Here is a 5,000-nt window from a genome sequence, read left to right as displayed (position 1 = left end):
TCCATTCTTCTTTTTGCACAACTGACAGCCAGAAGCAGGTCAGAGGAAGGACAGGACAGAGCGGTGTGTGTGAGGTGTGTGTGTGTGTGTGTGTGAGAGAGAGTGTGTGTGTGTGTGAGAGGTGTGTGTGTGTGTGTGTGTGTGTGTGTGTGTGTGTGTGTGTGTGTGTGTGTGTGTGTGTGTGTGTGTGTGTGTGTGTGTGTGTGTGTGTGTGTGTGTGTGTGTGTTTTGAACTAAGTCTTCCATTGTTCCACCATGCAGGTTGAGACATGCTACTCCTCCTGACAACTACTGTGGAGGACACACACACACACACACACACACACACACACACACACACACACACACACATACACACACACACACACACACACACACACACACACACACACACACACACACACACACACACACACACACACACACACACACACACACACACACACACACACACACACACACACACACAGCGTTGTGTATTGACCCCATGTAGAGAACTAAGACCAGTGTTCAAATAACCTGCACCTCTTACACACACACACACACACACACACACACACACACACACACACACACACACACACACACACACACACACACACACACACACACACACACACACACACACACACACACACACACGCCTCTTCCCTAATCCAGCAGGAAGAAATCAATCCTTCTACTTCTTCTCTCTCCAGTGAGGCGTGTGTGTATTTGTTCAATGGCTCAGTATGTATACAGTGTTTGTTCAGAGTCCATGTATCAAAATCTAATCCTTCCTTTACAAACACTTCTCCTCTCACTGATGTCATTCCCGGCCATGCCTCGTATAAGATGGCAACATCACTTCTTCTCCTGTCTCTCCAGTGAGGTATGTGTGCGTGCTTGCTGTGCGGTACACATTAAGCATTATAGTTTGTGTGTGTGTGTGTGAGTACCTACATGTGTTTGAGTGTGTGTGTGTGTGTGTGTGTGTGTGTGTGTGTGTGTGTGTGTGTGTGTGTGTGTGTGTGTGTGTGTGTGTGTGTGTGTGTGTGTGTGTGTGTGTGTGTTTGCTGTACGGTACACACGAAGCATTATAGTTTGTGTTCAGTGTCAAGTTCAGTGTTTCTATACCGAATCCTCCCTAGAAACACTTGAAACTCTTCTCCTTTCGCTGCTGTCCTTCTCAGCTGCCTGGTAAGAAATCAATACTGCTGCCTTTGGGCCTTTGTGAAGGCTGTGTTCAGTGTCCATGTTTCAAAACCAGATCCTTCCCTAGAAACACACTTCCTTTCACTGGTGTCCTTTCCAGCTATAGGCCTACCTGGTAACAAACCAATGCTGCCTTTGTCTCCAGTGAGTGTGTTGGCTGCACGATACACATGAAGTTTGTGCTCCAATACCTAATCCTTCCAAACAAAACACATCTCTTGTCACTTTCACTGGTGTCCTTTCCAGCTACCTGTCCACCACTTCTCGCTACACTAGTGTCCATTCCAGCCCTAGCTGTCAGCCAATCGGGTGTCTTGTTGCCCGAGTGACAGGAGCACAATAGAAGAAGAGAAGAAGAGGAAGAAGAGAAGAAGAAGAAGATGAGTATTCTCTTTCAGGTCTCATGATGAGATATTCAATGTCTCTGCACTACACACACATACGGACACATGCTTACATGCACGCATAAACACACACACACACATCACACACACACACGGACACATGCTTGCATGCACGCACACACACACACACACACACACACACACACACACACACACACACACACACACACACACACACACACACACACACACACACACACACACACACACACACACACACACACACACACACACACACCATCAATCTCTAATCCTCTGTGCTGCTCTGTGCTGCTCTGAGCTTCTCTGCATCTCCCCAGCTGTGCTCTGGGTTCCCTTGTCTCTTTGTGTGTTTTTGACAGCAGTGTGTGTGTGTGTTAAGTGTGTGTAGTGTAGTGTGTAGAGTAGGCCTACTGTATGTATCAGATATATGCCTGCAAGTGTAATGCCGTGTACAGACCAAGAGCTAACGGAGCGAACGAAGCGACAGAAGTCATTATTTCTCTATGGAGGGCACGCGACCTGCGCTATCAAAGCGAATTCGCCAGGAGCGAAGCTTCTTGTGCGACCAGAGCGAATTTTGGCGATTAAACTCAATCTAATTGTAGGCGAATTCACTCTGACACTGTTCGACGAAAACCAATAGGAACGTTCATATCTCCGAATGTCCCAGGCTGTCAAGCCAGAGCCGTTGTGTGATTAGCTGAATCAAACATGCCAATGTCTGCAGCGAATACAGCGAATTCAAGGCGAAACTTCTTCTGCTACCCACGCTGGCGTAGTTTGCTCTTGGTCTGGACACGGCATAAGAGATGCCAACTAGCAGAGTTCGGAATAAACATCTCCCTTAAATCTCACTGAGCTATCGGACTGGTCCTTTAGTTCAACGGTATTGAGTGGTGTCCCCCATGCCCGCACCTGAGTGTTGATTGGTAGGTTGTGGGTTCGAGCGGTGACCCAGTGCAGATGACCTCATTACATGAGTGTGCTACTGAACATATGAAGAGCTCTATATCCACCATATTTGACTTTTTGCATTTTAATATTGGAATTGACTGATAAGCAGTCCTATCATGTGTGAATTCTTGCCGTTCAAATGTTTTGAGAACATGCTTTATAAACCTTTATAAAATACATTTCGTAATGCAATTTAATTGAATGAAAAAATTACAATTTCCCAACATTCCATAAAATGGATATATCTCATTTTGGAAAAGAGCTCTTCATATGTGTTGCCTTCTGAATCATCTACAGTACAGTAAAGACAACCCCTACAGCTACCTGGAGACCCCAGTTGTTACCGTGACACCCTCCCTGGTAGTCATGACACCCCCCCTGTAACCACGACAACCCCTCTGTAGTCATGACACCCCCTCGGTTGCCATGGTACTCTGGGTGCAGTGCTTTACACTAACTTTTTCGCTTACCAGCCATTTTGGCTAGTGGTTTTCCTGACTCACTAGCCATTGGGCCTTTTCACTAGCCATAATTTTCTTCACCAGCAGCTTTAATGAATTATATAATAGGCTGTAATAATGTAATGTAGGATAATATAACATAATATAAAATAATATAATATAATATAATATAATATAATATAATATAATATAATATAATATAATATAAATTAATATAATATAATATAATATAATATAATATAATATAATATAATATAGGGCCTAATAAATAGATTAACTAGAACAGATTAACTTATCTGAGGAATGGCATAGCCGTGCAGAAACACCAAGCACAGTGTTGTGGAAGGGCACAAATGTAAGCTACATGAGAGCAAAATATTTCCGTCTTTGATCTGAAGGGCACTTTCGATGCGCAAAGTAGAGTAGATAGTGCAAAGTCATTGCCAAGCTTCGCATGTCCTCGGTCATGGATGTGGAATAAGAATAACACCTCTTCTGGAATATTTTCCTCATAAAAATAGGCTATCCACTAGAAGGCACACACATATGCGGCCGGTAACTACAGAAGGAGTTACGACTTCCTTTCATTCCGTTTAATATTGAGTTGTTTAAAACATAAACGGACGCAAGGCAAGATGGGCACATGCGAAGGGACATAGGACATCATTTTGTGCGGTCTGGAAGGCTACTACTGCGCATTGTTTAAGCCCCGTTTGACAGTCGGGAACAACGGCACAAGAAACATGGAGGAATATTAAGGTATGAAGACATACAGGCAAATCAGAAAATGATTTAAACCGAACATTATTAATGCCGCATGTGTCCTTGTCTTATCGCTGCGCTGATTAGTCTCAAGACTTTCACAAGACTGAGGTGTTCTCCTCTCGCCTTGGTCATTTTAATGTCCACTACTACTATGCATTGTACTAATGGCAGATCCCAAAACAGGTCAGTTGAGATGAACTTCGCTACTTTATTTTCACGTGAAGGTTTTCAGTGACATTTCCAAAACGCGCGCTGATGTGCCGGACCGGTATCTCGCTGCCGCACAAGACTAGCTCTATCAGATTCCTCTCGCGCGTGAGACACAGGTGACACGTGACACAGGTGCTTCATGGGTATTGTAGGCTCGCGAAAACGCATTGCATTGCGTCTGTAGAAAAGACGGTCCGAGGGAAAAAACTACAAAATGCGGTGCCTCATCATTTAGAATAGTGACGGACCCGCCAGAATGGCTAGTGAACCTTCGGTATCTACTAGCCAACGCCGACTTTCACCCGCATTTGGCTACCTGGCGTGTGTTAGTGTTAAGCCCTGTCTGGGTGACCTGAAGGCATGCTGAGACTGGGGCATTTTGACAGCTCAAGACAGCTCACAGATAACCCTCTTCAAAACACACACACACACAGACACACACAGACACACACAGACACACACACACACACACACACACACACACACACACACACACACACACACACACACACACACTGGCAGCTTAAGATGGCTCACAGCTACTGCTTCAAAGGCCTCCAGGCACCGTGTGATAACCAGGGGCACACACACACACACACACACACACACACACACACACACACACACACACACACACACACACACACACACAAAGAGCTTATTTCCTTATCTGTTCACGGTGAGAGAAGATAGCGCCTTCTCTCTCTCTCTCTCTCTCTCTCTCTCTCTCTCTCTCTCTCTCTCTCTCTCTCTCTCTGTGTGTTTGTGTGTGTACTTGTGTGTGTGTATGAATGTGATATGTGTGTGGGGATAAAAGGATACAGTAGTATACCTGTGGTATGCCGCAGTGGGCCTCCTCGGTGTGTGTGTGTGTGTGTGTGTGTGTGTGTGTGTGTGTGTGTGTGTGTGTGTGTGTGTGTGTGTGTGTGTGTGTGTGTGTGTGTGTGTGTGTGTGTGTGTGTGTGTGTGTGTGTGTGTGCGTGCGTGTGTGTAAGAATATGTGTGTGTGTATGTGTGGATATAGCATACT

General features: G+C 45.2%; 1 protein-coding gene across 1 annotated transcript in view; it reads right to left on the bottom strand.

Moving 5' to 3' along the window:
• Window positions 1-5,000, bottom strand: part of rassf3 (Ras association domain family member 3) — a 178,435-nt gene that overhangs the window by 96,065 nt on the left and 77,370 nt on the right. The window lies entirely within an intron of this gene.

Source organism: Engraulis encrasicolus, chromosome 15 (assembly GCF_034702125.1).
Source record: "Engraulis encrasicolus isolate BLACKSEA-1 chromosome 15, IST_EnEncr_1.0, whole genome shotgun sequence".
NCBI lineage: Eukaryota > Metazoa > Chordata > Actinopteri > Clupeiformes > Engraulidae > Engraulis > Engraulis encrasicolus.
The sequence above is the reverse complement of the archived record's forward strand: the minus strand, read 5'-3'. Positions and strand labels throughout refer to the sequence as shown.